Source organism: Phalacrocorax aristotelis, chromosome 16 (assembly GCF_949628215.1).
Source record: "Phalacrocorax aristotelis chromosome 16, bGulAri2.1, whole genome shotgun sequence".
NCBI lineage: Eukaryota > Metazoa > Chordata > Aves > Suliformes > Phalacrocoracidae > Phalacrocorax > Phalacrocorax aristotelis.
In genome coordinates, this window is record NC_134291.1 from 4,326,080 (window position 1) to 4,345,318 (window position 19,239).

Sequence of the window (19,239 nt, forward strand, 5' to 3'; positions counted from 1 at the left end):
CCTGTCCTTTCCCCTGCAGCAGCTGCTCTCCTGGGTCTGGGTCAGTGAGATAAACAGTCTTCAGATTGCTTCAGACTTTGGTAAAGAAAGGGGTTTCACTCTTGGTGAGCTGTGACGGCGGGAACGGGGCTAAAGAACTCTTGCATGCCAACACCTGGAGCCACAGACCAGAGTCATATAGCCTTCTGGGGTGCCAGATATGTAAGTGCTCCCCCCAGCCTGTTCCAGATGCAGAAATCACTGCCCCCTCTAATACATCGCCTCTCCTTGTTGGTGTTGTCACCCCTTCTCCAACATATGAAGTGTGTTTCTATCATTTCCTATTCCTAATGGTTTCCTACAGTTTAACCCAGAATGGGTTAGGAAAAAATGGAAGAAGCCAGTTGGATCAGAGGTAGTGACTCCCCGAAGGTGGCCTTGGAGAGTAGATGGGACGGGCTGGTGATAGCTTCTTCTGCTGGAGCCAAGCAATGGCACAGGGACATGGACAAGTCAGGGAATTTGGCTTTGCAGGGAAAGAAACTGCCCAGCAGGATGGCAGTGGCAGTGCCACCTCCATGTGGGATGACCTTGGGCACAGCAAAAATCCCTGTGGCAGGATGAGAACATTCAGGGAACAGCCAGGTCTTACTCTGGCCCACGTCCCCTTGCTCCACAGAGGCAGGTCAAAGCCCCCAGCATTTCTACTGAGTCAGGCACCTCCACATGCCACACACCTCTGGGTCATGCTCTGGACACACCGGCTGGATCCCAACAACATCTCATGTCACACCAGGTAGGCACGTGGCCAGGTCCAGCTCAGATGCTTCACATGCACGGTGAGGCACAGGATCAAATAACAAACGTCTTCACCTACGTGCAAATGACAGGTGTCCCCATATATTTTTTTTCACTCCAGCCCATAACCACTGCACGAGTGTGTCCAGTATAGGGCTGCTTGCTGCGGCCACTCTGTGGTAAGAGGACACATGCTGGGCAGCTGGAAGGGCTATGATGGGTTGTCATATCTGCACTTCCTTCCCCTCCTTCTTCCCTAGTCCATGGCCACCCAAACAAGATTTCAATTACTTACTTTCTAAGAGGAGATATTTGTACCACAAGCAGGAGGCACAGAGCATGTCAATGCCCATACCTTTTCCAAAATTGGGGTGGATATTGCTGGAAAGCTGCCCTCCGTTTTAAAAGAGCTCTTACAAGAAAGTTGTAATTCAGTTACGTGGCGTTTTTATAAGTAAACAACTGCTGCTCAGAAATCAGCTCAAGTCCATCTGCAAAATCCTGAAAAATGCCAAATTCATGATTGCAGGGGACCATTATGTCTCAGGGCTCCCACCACCTGATCCGGTAGCAGATCTGGACTCATTTTCCAGGATGTTAAATTTAACTCTGGCCACTTAGAGCTTCAGATTGCTTAGCCCTGAAGCAGCAAGTTTAATCTCCCTTTCAGAACATCATTAGCACTAACTATTTTTACTGCATATTCTTGTTATTCATGTAAGCGGATCCCCCTTTGGGCCTTGCTCCAGGCAATCCCTCGAGCATTTGCTCAAGTGATCTCCGTGCACTCCAAGCCACAGCAAAGGGACGATCCCAAATTCCCCATATACTTGATGCTCACCTAACACGTACTTCACAACTGGACCAGTGGGCATCCCTCAATGTCTCCTCATGGTCAGTGGGAACAGCCCCAGAGCATAACCGCACCAAGTTCCTGAGGCTCCTGAGCTGGAGGAGACTGAAACAGGAACCAGCCCGGCAGACAGGAGCCGAGCACCGCCGTGGTGACACGCACACTGCGGCCAGCAGCTCGGCTCCGAGCGTGTGGCAAAGCAGACCCAGGGCAGGTCCCCCTGTCCTGACACGCTGCGGCTGCAGGAGGGCCCTCCCGGCTCTGCTCCACCCCGGCACATCACTCTGGCAGACAGAAACCTTCTCTGATTTTTTTTTTTGCTGTTGTAAGGCAGCTCGCCAGCCTTTTTTGTATCACTTTAGAAGTGCAAAACAGCCTGATCTGGATCTCAGGTTCACACCTAGTTTTTGAATATTTTGGGACCTAGCCAGATTCTTAATTTGGAAGGATGTTACCTGGTGGCTCTGGACTGAGGATCAACGCTAATACATCATTTCCTCTCACTAGGTTTTCCCATTTGTTTTGCATTAGAAGCAATCCTAAGACCTACACTGCTCATAGGAGAAAAGCCTTCTCCCAGGAAGAGCCTTTCACTCTGATAAGGGCATTTTTCCCCCTCTCCTGTGAATATCATTCCTGAAATGTTCCCTTTTAGCACTCTGGGCTGTAGCTTTATATTAGGCCAACAAAAATAATAAGTCCTAAAATGAAAACCTCCAGATGATCTTGGCAGAAACAGCACGTCCATCACAAATGGAAATCACATTTGATAGTCCACAATGGTAGGAAACTCACCTGGTTTTATTTAGTCTCCACGCAGCTATGTGCTATTGGCACTCCTCCAGCATATCTCTTTCGAGAGGGACTTTTTTTTTTTAACCTCTCTGGTAGTGGCTGTCCTTTCTTATCTAAAGCACCCTGCATGTTTGATTTTCACTGAGGCCCTTCGCTGAAATTTTTTGTTTGTCTGCTGTAAAAAAGTATAAGGGAACTCAGCAATTCATACATTTACAGCTCCGTTCCCACAACAAGGTGCTTAAAAGAAAGAAATTGGCTCAGGGTAATTGCTTGATATGAGAAAGATTATACAGGCAATGAACATCTGTATCACAGCTACGGTTGATGGCTCTGAGTGCTGTATCATGTGCCAGGAGTTCTCTGCCAAAAAAAATACTTACAAAAAAAATTTCCAACCCAACATATGCTTATATAAGACTTATCCAGTATGCAAAGAAGCTCATAAAAAAAAAGGAAGAAAGAAAAGGAAAGGAAAAAAGACTAGAGTGTTGAAATAACACAGGAAATTATGCAACTAATACCTGAACCTGAGCATTGCAGATCCTATCCAGAAACTTCACTATCTCACAAAGCTTTGGTAAAATAAAACAAGTTATCATTCTTTTCGAAACTGAACTTGTTGATACAGAGTCAGATGGAGGTTTTGCACCAACACGGTCACTGCAGGCCAGAGCAGCTGTAACATGGGCCAAGTTTCATGTCATCCCCAGCATCTAGGCAGGGTAAATCCCCTCTCACCCTCCCCTCGGCTGCACCCTGCACATCAGGGAAACCTGCAGGGCTCAGCACACATCTGAGGGGCACACGGATGCTGGCTGGTCCTTTGCATGGGGTGGAATTGCCTCCACAGTTTTTAGCACAAAGCTGCATGGATGAAAGGGAATGGAGAAACAAGTTTGGAATAAAGTCAGCTGTGAATTTTTGCCAGAAATTTAAGCTGACCCAAAGAAAACTTGCTTCTGAGAGAAGTTCAAGAACTTTTCCCACCTTATTATTTCCATGTTTGCATTTGATGTACAGAAGGGTCACATCCCTCCCCTGCTTCTCCAGGAACCACTGCTTTAGGAGCTCTGCAATCCCCACTCATCCTCTGCACAGGAGTTAACCCAGGTCTCCCAGAAATTCACTTGGGAACCTGAGGCAAAGCCACAGAGCCCATAACCCCCATCGGTTAACAGGTGAGGGTTACGTGAGCTGCACTTCACTTCTCAGCACATGACGGGGGAGCACGGCCAGGACTTGCCCAGGCATAGCACCAGGAGCACAACACCTCAGCTTCAGACTTGTAATGGGAGATCCCCTTCCCACCTAGCAAAAAAAAAAGTAAAAGTTCTCAGGCTCAGATAAGCTTGTCTGTCATTTTCCTTGTGCTTGAGGAGGGCTGCTGACCAGGGAAGCTCTGGGTCAAAGTTTTATTCTGGTAACGAGCTCATCCATCCCGTGACTGACCATCCTTGCTAACGGGTTATGTCTGCACTAAGGATCCGGACACCAACTGGCAGCTGTAGCCGGAGGAAGAGAGAAGGACCAGACATCTTAATCTTGCCAACCAGTCACATAGCAAGGGGAAGGGAAGGGAGAGGCAGGACAGGACCAGAACAGCCTTCTTGCCCCAAGCAAAACACTCATACATGTCTCCTGAAAGAAGACATCTGCCTGCGAAACACTTTGATGGGAGAGTCCTCCAGTAGCTTGGTATGAAGAAGCTTTATGGGCTTGGCCTGGAAAGGCTTGATTTGAAGTTTGGTGGAGCTGACAGTTTTCACACTGGTTTCAACCACCAAGCAGCTCACCATTTTCCTTGTTTAGCCTCTAGTAAGCAATACATTTAGGGGAACGCATGCCCCTGCCCTCACCCTGGTTTCTCCACACACACACTACCCACCTAACTGTTAGGTTATCCTCTCCTGTTGGTACAAAACCACAACCTTCTTTCCTCCTTGTGGCAGAGCTGCCTCCCCATCAGCCTTGGTGATGAACACATTTGCAGAGCCTGGAGGGAAACCACCCTCCTCCTGGGCTGCTGAGCCTCAGAACTGCCTAAAAACAAATTAATAGCTTAATGTCAGGGAGTGAAACATGCCCCCGCTGCTGCCTTCCCAGGCCCAAACCCATAGCACCTCATAGACAGCCCCACGGCAGGATCTGGCCATGCCCTCTGGCCCAGCGGGACCTGAGCCCTGTATCATGAAGGAGCCCTTTGTACCTCTGAAATGCTGTCAGCTTGCAAAACAAAGCTCCAACAGTCCCAAACTACTTGATGCCCAAGAAAATAAGCGAGCTGAGGGGCTGGGAGAGCTCCCGAGCACGTCTCAGTGGGCAGAAGAAGGACTATCTAATCAGATGTGGATGGAGAACAAATAAAAACCAGCTGCTTTTCACCAGCTCTTCTCCCAACTGGAAAAAAAAATGCACACACATACAAGAACAAGGGAAGAGGCACTGATGAGCTGTTATCTGAATTTATTGCCAGCATCTGACCCACAGTGGGGTCTATTTTTTTTTCTTCCTTTAATTTATGACCTAGTTTCTCATCGTGTCGTGACATCACCCAGGGAGATAGATTTCATAAACATGCACGCACATCGCACTGGAAACAGGATAAACCCCTAGGCCATCCCAGGCTCCATGCAGCATCACCCCAGCAGCAGTCCCCAGGCACCCTTTCTTCCAAGAAATTGCTTGGCATGACCATGACAGAGCCACCCACCTCCCAAGCTTTACTGGGCTGAAGGCAGCTCGGAGGGGATTTTTATACCACGCCAGTCTAAAAGCAGCATTGCATCCTTGTGTGCTCTTGCCCCACCCTAACTGCACTTTCCCTCTAAGGGAGCCAGGCAGCTCCGCACTCAGAGATGATTTACGCTGTTTTCTTTTGGCAGTAAAATATATCAAATCCTTCAGAGACTGGGTGGAACCAGAACTGCCTTCTCCATCACTCAATCCAGGCTCGGACTGGAGAAGCCAGTGGTCAGCGTATGCGTGACCGACGTGTTCCCCAGTCCAGCATCAGCCCGGAAGGAGCTCTTGGCTTTCCCACACCTAACATCAGTGATCATGCGCTGTGCTCCAGCAGGATGTTCTTGACCTCCGGGTTTTCATCCATTGACAGAAGTATCGGAGAAACAGCTCAAATGTTTAGCATCAACCAAGACTTAGCGCATCAAAATTAAGAGTTAAGCAAAATACTAACATAGGCAAACGGATGGCAGATCTCTTGTTCCAAAGTGCTCTGATATTTGCTTGTCGGCCTGCAGCTTCCCTTGGTGAGAAACTGGGAACTACCCATCTTCACAGTGGAAAGCTCAGCTGAAAGGTCAGGGCCAGATAAGCACAGGGCTTGAACTTCTGCTTTCAGAGGTGGCGTTTCAAGCTGAAGCTCAGGGAGGGCACGGTTAAGTACATAACGCTCTCAGCACAAGGGCACTTTGCATCCAAACTGCTTTTAAAAACAGTTCAGACAAACTGGTGTGAGAATGGATGGAAACCAGCCTTGAGACCCGCAAAAATAGCGCAGGCAGGTATTTTGTGGATTTTGTATGAACAAGTCAGTCTGCATCCCCAACAGCTTGCCTTAGCTTGATCACTTGTAAAATCAATTAAAATTCATGGAATGGAAACCAGAAGGAAAATTAGCTTCCCTGGTATATGAAGGCAGGGAGAGAAATACAGAAACCTGGCTTTACTATTTTAGAGAAAGGGTTTCACCAAGGAAGAAACAAACTTATTTCCTGTTTTTACAAAGAAATGGTCAGTACAGGTGGTGGAAAGATAAGAGCAAGCATGTCAGCCCCCAAATGTACATGGGTCATTAGGAAACCCAGACAAGCAAACCAATATAGCAATTGCTCTCAACACTTACCTTGCCACCTTCATCTTCACAAGGTATCATTACACCATGGCATAAAGGAACAAACCGAGGCTAAAGAGCTGGCCCATAGTAGCAGAAAACGCAGACCAGGCAGGGGATTACAGCCCAGGTCCCCTGGGTGCTCCAGCTTCTCCTGATTCCTGGGAACCTCAAGGTGAGGCCACAGCATGGGTGCAACCTCACTTCAGGACAACATGAGGTTACATCGGGCTGGCAGCCAGTCACTAGTGGGGTTCCACAGGGATCCATCTTGGGGCCAGTACTCTTTAATCTTTTCATAAATGACTTGGATGCAGGACGTGAAGGAATACTAATTCAGTTTGCTGACAACACAAAACTGGGAGGAGCTGTTGGCACTGTCAAGGGCAGAGAGAGCCCCTGCCGAGACATCTAGACAAATTAGGGAGCTGGGCAATCACCAACTGTGGGAAGTTTAACAAGGGCAAGTGCTGGATTTTGCACCTGGGGCACGGCAACCCTGGCTGTACGGACAGGCTGGAGAACGAGAGGCTGGGGAGCAGCTCTGCAGAGGGACCGGGGGGTTCTGGTCAACGGCAAGTTGAACGTGAGCCAGCAGCGTGCCTTGGCAGCCCCGAGGGCCAGCCGTGCCCCGGGGGGCACCGAGCCCTGCATTGCAGCCGGGCGAGGGGGGGGATTGTCCCGCTCTGCCCCGCGCTGGGGCGGCCTCACCCCGAGTGCTGCGGGCAGGGTTGGGCGCCGCAGGACATTGAGGGTATAAAGCTATGGGAGAGGGTCCAGAGAAGGGCCATAAAGCTGGTGAAGGGTTCAGAGGGGAAGCTGTATGAGGAGCAGCTGGAGTCCCTGGGTTTGTTCAGCTGGAGCAGAGGGGGCCGAGGGCAGCCCTCATGGCGCTCGGCAGCTCCCTCCCGAGGGCAGGAGGAGGGGCAGGGCTGATCTCTGCTCTCTGGTGACCAACGCCAGGCCCCGAGGGAACGGCAGGGAGATGTGCCAGGGGAGGGTTAGGCTGGGCATTAGGGAAAGGTCCTTCCCCCAGAGGGTGGTGGAGCCCTGGAACAGGCTCCCCAGGGAGGCATCACGGCACCAGCCTGGCGATATTCCAGAAGCACTTGGATGAGGCCCTCAGAGACACGGTGTGAATTTGGGGTGTCCTGTGCAGGGACAGGAGCTGGACTCGATGGTCCTTGTGGGTCCCTTCCAGCTCAGGACATTCCGTGATTCTATGACTCTCTTTAAAGCTCAAAAAGTGCTTTTGTGTCATCAGGCTTTAAAAGACCACCAACATTAAATAATGAAAGTGAATGTGCCTCTAAATCATCCTTTCATAAGGTTTATGAAGAGCCCCAAATCTCAAATATCAGGTCTGGTGGTGTTACCCACTCTGAAAACACAATGCAGCTGTGGCATATCTCCTCCAACACATGAAAGTCCTTAATAAAAACAGCTAAAGAAAAGCTGACCAGACCACTGGGATTTAGACTATTTTCTGAGATGCCTTCCTTGGAGCTTTTAGTTTTCACTTTATTTTCTCATGCTTAGGACAGAAGTCATCTTTAACAGGCATTTTACTTGACCTCATCACTAAAATATACTGCCATCACAACTGGAACTTCCCCCGTTTGTTAGCATTGGGTTTAAGTTCAAGTTGAACCCCCGACCTCCTGGCTCCACATTAAGATGCCTAGCAAGCCACTGCAGTTAAGGATGCTATGTAATGAGCCAAATCACCCTTCCTGCAACTCCAGCACAGCCAATGGAGCTGAGCTAGATGTTATTCTGCTTCAATGATTTTAGCAGTCTGTCGGAAACGCTTGTTAGATGTAATCCTTGTATAAATAGTTGTGAGGCAGGTGGAAAGATATCATGATTAAAGAGTCCTGTCCTCAAGGGTCACAATGCAGAAGGTAGAAAACTCTGTTTATGGATCTGCACGCAAGCTACAGAATCTCCCACCTCGCAGGTGACACACAACCCACATCCAGGCAGAGAGCAGGCATAGAAAACACATTAGGGAGAGAAGACTCCTAAGACTCTTCTTGCCATAGACTGAGAGCAAGCAGGCTCAGCCTCTTCCACCCGATCTTTTCCTGAAATAGGATCATCTTATGCCTTCCTCCCATCAGCTCAGTATCTAACCACACAAGTGACCCCATCTCACACTATGCTGAAGATAAAGTCATTCCTTGCATCCACCCTTCACAGCACATAGACTGAAAAAACCCAGGCAGAGACCAGGTTAGTGCCAGGAGAACAGGGAAGTGACTGACTTCTCCACACAGATACCCAACTATGCTTGCACTGGTCCACATTTCCTTCAGCAGAGATGTGACTGAGCAGGGCTTGTCCTGGGGCTGGACACCAGCAGGGCCAGATGACCCCATAGGGTTGCTCAGGAATACAGGCCTTGACATCTAGTTGCTTCATCCTTTTCTGTGCACCCAACCTAAAATCCACCTACCCGGCTCCAGACTGACGTCCTCAGAAACCCCCAGGCTCCGCACAGCAGATTTAACCCCAGAGCTCTGGGATAATCTCCCCGCAGAGAGGGAGCAGCCTCCTCCAGCCTGTTTGCTAGTTAAGATAATTCTTCCTTTGACTGATGATCAAGAAGCTATTATGTACTGAGCGGGGAGCGATTTGTTCTGTAACGCTCGTGGCACTGCTTCAGCGCTCAGCAATCTGGTCTTGTTATCACTGGTAGAGAATTTTACAGGCCACTGACAGACCTTCAAATGCAGCCATTGCTGTGTGGAAAATCCAATTTGCTTTGGAAGTCTCCTGACACAAGGCCTTGTCTTCATGGTCCCTTGGCAAACCATTTTCAGCACATGCACTAGTTCATGACCCTGTGATTTAACGGACACCATTAAATTTTAGCAGAAGAATCCATCACTTTGAAGGAACCCCTAACGAGTGTGTGACCTAAAAGTGAGACCTAAATACTGGCATCCCCACACAAAGGGCTCCTTTTCTCTTAACATTTGGCTTATCTCCATGCCACTCCCAGGTCAAGTTCAGTAGTAAGCCCTCATAGTCAATGCACCATTGAGCTGCTCCAGGAAAAGCAAATAGCATCAACGCAAAAAATGTAAATGTGCGTTTCTTTGCAGCATCCCCTGCTGCCAAACAGATAACAAGTTTATGTAGGCACAGGAAAAAATTCCTTTTTGAATAATTATTGTTTGCTTATAAATTAACCCACAGAACTGTGCCACATGCCATAAAACAATCTTACATTACATGAGCTTAAACGGTAGGACTGGTATAATAAACTCTATGTTGAGTCACCAAATTCCTCACATTCTTTGACTTCCCATTCTGTCTCAAATGTCAGATAGCTCACTGGGGTAACACAAGCAGTAGCGAGGGCCGGGGGTTTGCGTGGGTTTTAATTGTAAAAGCAACATTCTCACAGAGAATGACAAGGTTCACAACCCCGCTCCACAGCTTGGGCAGGCTGGGGGAACTTCAAAGGCTTCTTGTCTCCCCACTGGGTGTTTTGGGGTTTAAGGCCCAACAAGTCTGGCTGAGGGTCTTGAAGATGTACAGCACACACAACCCTGTGTCACTGTGCCTCTGCAGGCTACTGCCTTTTCATGAAAAGTATGTATGAGAGTGGGTCTGAGCACGGTGGCCAGCTTGGGGAGACTCCTGAATTTGGGCTGCAAATCACGAAATCGTTGCTACAGCCTGATGGCTACTCTCCATTCCTGTTGTACCGGTCCAAATCAAAGGCAGAGTGAGTCTGTCACTTGGAGGTTGTTCAGCAACATCTAGGCTTTATTAATCAACTGCAGTATTTAAAGGTTTTAAGATCTTGTGGATTCTCCTCCTCCTTTGTATACTGGTACAGCGGAATCCAGACCTGTGCTCGGTTACATAGGGATCACTTGTGCTTTGTAGCTTTCATTTGGTTGCTCCTCTGTCTTCAGCTGAGCACTGGTGAAGATGATGCTCCTTCTCCAGGGAGCCAAGAAAAACCCGTAGCAATTTTGACACAACCTCTTTTGCAGAACTGCAAGAGATGTTTGGATGTTGTGCATGCCCTTAAGCATGGGTGCTCAGTAGAGGCAGCCCACAGGAGCTCAGGAGAAGCCTGGAAGCCCAGGAATATCCCCCAATGTTCCAAGCTATCTGTGTGTATGCCTGGATTAAGAGATGTATTACCCAGATCCAGCACAGAGAGCTGGATTTCCCTTCCCTCATTGTGGAGCACAGGTTTGGCCCATGCCTAACACCATGCTGATCCAGGGGTAAAGCGGAGCTCAAGGCCGTGGCAGCAGACACGCAGATTCAACACTTGCAAGCAAAGTGAAAGCACAGGCGGTCCTGGCCCAGCGGCCACAGCCCTGCTGCATCCAGCTCCCAGCTCCAGAGGAAGCCCAGCAGCCTGCAGGAGAACAGCGTGCACCTGCGAGCCTTTTCATCTCAACAACATGGCCCCACGCCTGCCATTTTCCAATGCTGACAGAAAGAGGTTGAGGGTGAAAAGCGAGCTGGGTGGTTACAACCAGATCCATTTCACTCCTCCCGGGACCTCTCTGGCATGAGCCTACTGTGCTTGCCCAAGCAGTCCGTGCTTTAGCCCGTCTGGCAGGAGCTGGGCTGAGAAGGGAAGGGACCTGGCACCCTGCAGCCACAGAAAATTCTAAAAATGTTGTGGGGGTCTGGCCACTGAAATTCACTTTTTCTCTACCTCCTCTTTTATGCAAGCAGGGAGGGGAGCTGCTGCCCTCCCCAGAGCCACTGAGGGACCCCTGCTGCAATCCGATGGCAGGAGCAGCCAGAGCCGAGCAAGCCCTGCACCCCCACACTGATTTAAACAAGCCTAGAAAAACAGCAAATGAAGCACAAGCATCTAAGGTCTCTTCCCAACTATGACCAACAGAAAACATCTGTGAGGGAAGGAACTGCTCATTTACTATCTGAAATGTCAGTGAAACCCAAAAGAAAAGGAACTAAATGCAGCAATTACCCAGCCCTCCTATAGCCCCCTGCAATAATCAAATATAGCTAATTTGCACCAACTCCTTTTTGTGCTGACTCCAGGCATGGAACAGAAACATTACAGAGGAAATCCACCCCATACCCCCACTCTCTTTTCCCCTACCCTTTAAATCTGGGACCAAGGCTAACTCCTCAAAGGGAAAAGTCCAGCCAGAAGGACAGAAGTTTTAAAAGCTTGATCCTTTCAGACAAATGCAAAATGCTTGTGTTTCAGCTGGAGAATGAATCAGAGATTATTCCCAGCAATCCCTGATTTAATAACGGCGAGTGCTGGGTGCAGTGGATGCAGCTTTCTCCCTTCCCTTTACCTTCTGAATCCATCTCCAGTTTTTGAGATTGATTCAGGGCCAGTTGGGGAAGTGTTAACTCAAACCTAAACAGCCTGCTCCCATCATTGACACAGAGCCATGGGGTCAACTGGAAACCAGAGAAAATCTGTTTAGTCATTTCTGAAGGCAAAGCAAACCGTGATGATATCACTTACTCATGCAGACGTTCAGTCGGCAGTTCACTGCCAAGGCACCTGGCCCTGCTGCTTCAATAAAGCAATCAGAGACACTTTGGTGAGATGTAAGGGAGCCCCTTACACTTCATTAACCAAAACCATGGGTTTCTTTTTAGAAAACCCAGTGAAACTGATGCACAGGGCCATGGGTGCAAGCAGGACGGTGCAAGGCTGGGCTCAGCCCCAACATGGTGGAGCTCAGCCCTCCCCCATCCCCGCAGGGCATTTTGAGGAGATGCTTGCACCCATCCAGAGCAGAACCCCCCCCCATGTGCATCAGGGTCTTTGCGGCAGAGGAATAGCCTCATCCTCCAGCTGCCTCTTGTCAAGGCCGGGGAGCTCCGCCGGCCCCCAGGCCAGCGCCCGGCCATCCACCCCCACACCGGGCAGCCCGCCTGAGCAATAACCGCACTGCGGCGGCAGCATCTGGTCTCGGAGGGAAGGCACAGCCCCCAGGGGAGGCTGCAGGCAACGGGAGCTCCCACAGAGTCTTGGATAGCTGCTGGCAGGCCAAGGAGGCCAGGAAACCTACTCTGAAAAGGCTGCATCTCCCTACCCGCAAGGACCTGGTGCATCTGGGTGGAGGAGCATCTCAACCCCATGGTCCCAAGGAGACCCAGCCTTCCAGAAAAAGAGCTCATCTACCCCATCACAGTCAAAGGCAGGCTGGAAGAGGGCAGAACAGCACTGCAGGGAGAAGGGAGGCATGGCCCAAGCCTCTGTTCATCTGCATGGGGTGCCCACCAGAAACATCGTGATGCTCCACTCTCTAAACCAAATAGCTCACAGCTTTTGCAACTTCTGAGCAGTAACAGAAAAGCAACTGGCACAGTGGAGCCACCCACCTGTCCTGCCTGCCTCTTCCCCAGGGGTTTTACGAACTGATGAGGCAACCAAAACTGCTGTAAAGGGAAGCCGTCCTCTGCTCGAGCCAAGGTGCAGGAGCCAAATGCCACCAGAGCCAGCGGGCACAGTGTGCAACATGCAATCGCAATCACCTCTTGTGCTTCAATTGCACCTGCAGGTACGGGCTGGGCTGAGGAGCCCACGGCGCCCGGTGCAGCACGCACATGGCCAGCAGCACCGCTCTCAATAGCTTTTGCACTAAATAAACAGGATAAATTGAGGGGAAGGGAGGCTCAGAGAAAGGAAGCAACTTGTCCCCAAGTCACCGACAGCTAGAAACAGATTGCAGCTCTCCTCCTCCAGACCTGCTCTGCTTCTTTGCCTGGGAATGTTATTCTGTGGCTGTATCACCTTCTCCCAGCCTCTCCCCCAGCACTGTTTCACTCCCCTCCTCCTCCCCAGTACTGAAGTATTTAAGCAGCAAGCCCAGGGTTGGTGGTCCAGTAAGAAATGCAAGCATGGAGGCAACCCCTCTCCTGGGACCAGACTAGGTGGCCTTTTTCAGTTCATGAGGAATTCAAGGGGGAAGAAAGAAAATAAAAAGAAGGAAAAAAATGCATGTCCAAAGCTACTTTTTTTTTTCTCCAGCAACTGCAATTGTTTCTGTTTCCTAATAAATCATGTAGACCAGGGACAACCAATCTGCACAGCATTATTATTGTCTCAATACATTTGTTGAAAGAAAAATAACACTGTGGCTTTGCTGGAGCAGACAGGATCTGCTTTTCCAAAAGGTTTGTTGATATTAGCCCACAATCTTGTCGGGCTCCATGTATACTCTGGACTCAAAGAGCTTTGCTGCATTCCCATCTCTAAGATACAAAGAGTTACCAAACCCAAATATTACTCTGAGCAGCTGAGACCTCAAAAGGTCTGTCTTTATTTTCCTCCACGCTCTGTTTCCCATTAACTCTTCAGCAGCATTTGTATGGGTTAAACTTAGAGCTCTGCACTGAACTCAGGTCCAGGCTGAACTATCTCACATCCATCTAAACAGCAGCAAGAGTTTACAACACACGATTTACATGAGGACGGGAGCAGGGCAAGTCTCTGTGGCTCAGGGGCCATCCAGGGGCAGCCCAGGCTCCATTTTGTGGATGACCGTCAGACTTCGGTACATGCTGGCCCACATATGGACAAGTAATGCCATCATACTCCCCCAGACAGTGATTCTCAGCCTTCCCCAGCCTGGGCAGCATTAAGGATCTGTGGGCTCTGCTCCCCATCAGCCCGGTCCTTTGCAGCTCCCCCTATCTACCAGCACCATCAGCACCCCAGGGACAATATGGACAGGTCTCATGCTTAAAGCCCCGGTATCAGATGAGAGCCTATGCTCACCCCTGTGCTGGCCCTTGGCATCCCCCGGAGAAGCAGCCAGCTGGACCAGGTGTGGAGAGCAGTGCTCTCCGGTCAATGGTGTGTCCATGCTCCTACTTGTGTCATTGCTTACCTCTGAATGAGTATTGGAAAGCCTGGATTTTTCTGACTTGTCTTTCCACAGAGCATGGAAACCAGGAGAGTTCTCCGGCATGTCCAGGAAGCTCCATCCAGGGCATGTCAGGGGCAGCTGCAGCTCACACAGGGACAAGGATGTACTCACCCCATCACGAAGAGTGCCTGCAATGCAAAGGCCATGGGATGCCATAACACAGACCCTCTGTGCCAACCTTGTGGTGCATTTGAATCAGGTTACCTGACCCACAGGGGTCCCAAAAGCAAAAATGAAATGCCCTAGTTGCGCTCACCCCCAGCCCAGCCTCACCTGCCAAGAGCATCCAGGTCATCCTGCTGATCAAGGCAAATGAGGTAAAGAGAATCCCGACAGACTTTGGGTAAGCACCTGCAGTGAGCCCAGGCAGGGCACCTCAGCTCACGTGCACCCTTTCACACCCATGACAGACAAATCCCAGAAAGAACAGAAACACCGAGACAGAAGAGCACAACAGGGAGTGCTGCCCTGCTCAGGGGTGCCGCCCGAGCAAGAGCTGCCAGTGCCCGCCAGCTCTGCAAGTTATGGCAGTCACTGACCACCTCTATAGCCAGTAAACAGTGTCACAGCAAGTAGAATTTGTCCCCAGATATTTCCAGATGTCACATGTTCTGATACCTATGGCTTTGAGAGAAATGATAGTTTAATTTTGGATTCTAAGCATAGGCTACATCGGTTTTGGAAGTTCAACAACAAGCACAGAGGGGTTTTTCCACCCAGCTTCACTTCTGCTGCCTCTGCAGCAGTTCCCCAAAGCCAGGCTGCTTACACAGGGCTTGCTTAGCACAATCACCCATTCCCTACTCAGAGGGCCCTGTGTCACGAAGCAGGAAGCAAAGGGCATGTGGTATCACAAGGGAGATAAGGCAGTGAGCCAAAACAGCCCTGCAAAGGTGGGCAGACATGACTGGCCCAACTCAGGGGCTGAACCTGTCCCTTCTGAAGGTCTTCACAACACTGGAAAAACACAGTGAAATAAAGGCTATGGTTTAGCTTCAGTTTTAGCTACTTTTAAAGGTCTCTCCAGCTCAGCTAATACCTGCACTAGATCCTCTCACCTCCAGGAGCCACTCCTGCAGTGTTTACACCCATGGTGTAAGGAGGTGTTTGCATCCGTGAGTCACGGAAGGCGCTTGGTCTCCTCTCTGTGCAAAGGGGCAGTTGAACTAGATGAGCCCAGCCAGGGACACATCCCTATTGACTGTGGCACTGGCTGTCTGCAGTTAGTCAGTGCTTCAGCCAGACTGAGCTGCCCAGGTCTTCCTTGTCCAAAATCCACCACTCATACCCAGCTGCCCAGTATACACCAGCATTCAGGGCTGGGACGTCCCTGTCCCCCCACCAAAGACTGACAAAAATTCAGTACTACCACAAGCAAAAAGCAGCCACAGATTAAAACATGCCCTAGAGGATTAAAGATAACTGTTTCAGGGTAGTAGTATTTGGGGGGTATTTTGAAGGCATTTTGTTCCCCCCAGCTGATTTTTAATACACAAAGTCTTTTTGCATTTGGTGCACAGTAAGAGGCGAACAGTTTGCTTATTCCAGAGAAATCCCAAGAATGACCCAGGGAAGAGTGGTAACACTGCACAGTCTGAAGAAAAAAGTTTAAGGGCAAGGCAAGCTTGGCTTAACTGCCCCAGACATCTGGCAGCAGCCCAAGCCCTGTGTAAAATCTCATGCCCATGCTGAAAGCTGTCCCTGGGACATGTCCATGGCTGATTTTCATTGTCCCACCAGCCAACGATGCACAGGCGAACTGTATGACCGGCATACTGTTGTCTCCATCTGACGAGCAGCTCCCGTGCAAAGCATTGACATGTCTCCAAGAAACCCCACAATCAGGATCATAATGAAAGATGTGTTTGTTTGCGTCTCATTCAAGTCCCAGTTTGTCCTCTCTAAAAACCACAGCGTAAATCAGCTCCGGGGCAGGCTCCGGCATGGCGACAGCACAAGAACAGTGTGGGGGGTGCCTAAGACCCCCCCCTAACACCACTCCCTTTAAAAACACAACCCTGGGCTGAGGCGACTGAACTGATTTTTTTTTTTTAATTGTTGTTATTTTTCCTCTCCAGGCAAATGAAGCCTCTGCACAAACCAGTCTGACTCCAACTGGATTTGGCACTTCCCAAAGGAACCTGAGAAACCGGTTGGTGATGGGGCAACCCCTCCACAACCACCACAGTGCTGGATGTGCACCTGCCCCACCTCCCTGCACCCACAGGGGTGACAGCGGCACCCATACGGCTTCATCCACCCCTTCCCCATCTCTATCCTTTTAATAAAGGATTTCAGCAGGTTTCTGCAGGGCAATAATACCCTCACCACTGTTTGTGGGGGCAGGGCTCTCCTTCAAGCTTGGCCCAAAGCCCTTCTCTCTCAGCTCATTTCAAGTGGGATAAACACATTTATCACAGGAGAGGATAAATGGACCAAGGAGAAGAGGATTCCACCTCACAGCTCCAGGCTCCCACCCAGAGAGGAGCCCATGGGGCTGATGGGGGGCATCAGGAAGGACCCATCAACCTTTCAGGGGAACCTGGAATGGCAGCAGAGCTGCTGGGATCACCATCCCTTTGGCTGGAGGGGAGGGTCCCACATCATCCCAGGCTCCAGGCTGAAAAATCACCTCCTTTACAAAGGAAGTCTCTCCAGGGAGCCATGTGAGAGGCAGCAGCACCAAGGGGGATCCCCACCTCTATGCCCTCGACTCCCTAACACCCCAGGGCAAGGGCCACAGGGTGGGAGAACTGGTCCTGTGCTCCCCAAACCACGCAGCACATGCTGCTGCCCACAAGCAACGCACTGGTGCGGGTCCCGGTGGTGCAGCCTGCTGCCATGGAGATGGAGCCTCACCCAGCACCCCACGCACTGCTGTTACTGGGAGATCCCTCCAGTAGATTAGGTGCACAAGCAGATCCCCATTACATGCACAAGGTGTTCCACACATCCCAGCTCAGCACTTAAACCTACATGGCCACCAGCTGCAAAGAGCAGAACCAAAGCTCAGGCATCCCAGGTGCTGTAAGCCCCCCACTCCCAGCAGGAGACAAGACCTCCACGGTGTGGTTTTTCTTAATCCAGAAGCTCATCACCACCTCACCCAGCCTCCTCCATACTAGTTTTGTTCTGACATATGCATGAGTAATACTATGAAAAAACACTCCAGTGAAACTCTGCCAGCCAAAGAGTCTCTGTGCCCCAATTCACCACCCACCCCCCCAATGGGGGTGGACAACACAGCAGCAGAAGCAGCATTGCGGCAAGACACACTTGCCCCAGTAATCAGTCCAAGCTAGACAGCACACGCTCCTCGGCAAGAGTACAAAATGCACATCCAGAAACAAGCCTTAAGCTTTTACTGAACTTCCCAGCTGTGCCCCAAAACACCCAAGATGTGACTCTCCCAAAACCAACGAACCACTCACTCCTGCTCTAGTACTATGGCCTCTGAGCCCCAGGAGATGTCCCTGGTTTTCAGAGAAGGCAGCAAAAGACAAAGCAGCTGAGTCAGCACCCAGCCCTGGGGAGAAAGCCCTGAGTCAGCTCTGCTGTGAGCACAAGCCGACACTCCTCTCCTCTCCGCACTGCTGGCAGCCTCTCCCTTGCCGTGGCAGCCTGCACACACAGAGCACACGGGTGAGGCTTTGCAGGATGGAGACCTCAAACACAGGAGCAGCCCATCTCTGTCCTCCATGCAAGGACCAAGAGGTCATCCACAAACCTTCTGGAAAGACTCACCACAGCATACACTCTCACAGCACAGAGCAAGGCTGTGAGGGAGAGCTGTGAGCTGGGTTATATAGCACCTGTTTCCTACAGCAGCCTCAGCTCAACACGCTTCAGCTGGGGAAGGGGAGGGAAATGCCATGAGGAGGCCCCGGCTCTCTGCAGTAGTCACAAGCAGTGCTCTCGTTACTGTGCCTTGTGGCTGAGAATAGGCAGAGTCGGCCATCTGAGGAACTGCCTGGCTATCCCTTCAACACCTCTCCTGTGAGCTGGGTCCCTTCGAGGCTTTGCAAATCCTCATGCATGCAAAGGCTGCTTGCCACAGCTTCCTCCAGGTTATTGTATTTGGAAGTCTTGCATCTCCTCCCCTGCAGGGAACAGGGAAAGGATTAAAATATGAGGCATATTTCTTTAAACTAGGTGAGATGGCTATTGGAAATTACCCATTTTTTGGTCTACCCCTCTCCCTACTGCTCCCACTTAGACCTAGCTGGGTATCTCCATGGATGCTCCTGTCCCAGAGGGCCAGGGGGAGTGTCTTCCCTTAGAAACTGCTGCTCGGCCTCAGCCCAGCTACATAATGCGCTTACCTCACTGCAGCGTGAGTGAGCAGCCAGGTGCTGGCTCCAGCAACGAGCATGTACTGGTGCCAGTACACACCACTGGCTGGTATGCTCCCAGCCTGCCACGGGCATCCCTACCACCCACGGCCTGGGAGAGCTGCCGAGGAGGGACACAAGGGAGCGGTTATATGCAGCCCTGTTCCATATTTTTCTGCCCAGCCTTGGCCAGAGATTTCCAAATGCTGTTTGGGGCAACATCAAGGCATTTGGGTAATGCTGAGATAAGTGGACGTGACACCCCAAAATGAACTTCTCAGGGTTGTTTTTATTTCACTGCCACTAAGCATTTTGCTGTTGGTAGGGGAGGAAAAGGAGGAAGAGAGCACTCATAGCTACTTGTAGGGTTGGTCCCTCAATGACTGTCAGTGAAGCTCAGAGATAAAGATTAATGGTGAAGGAGAAGGGTAGTCTGGAGAAGGCACTTTCTTTGCTCCAGCACCCAGACCATCACACCACATTCCTGCCCACCCACAGCCAGCCACAGCCAGGCATCACTGAAAGGAGGATCAAAGTCAGCTGAAGAAAGAGAAGGCTGGCCCCTGCAGCAGAAAGGGGAATCGCTTCTGTCAAGCTGGAAAGGAGAAACTTGGTTTCTCCTCCCTCACGCCAGCAGCTCCACTCCTCCAGGCCTGAATCTTGCTGCTGTCAAGACATTTCTGCACATTGTTTTGGCTCTGTATTGCTTCTAACCCATCTCAG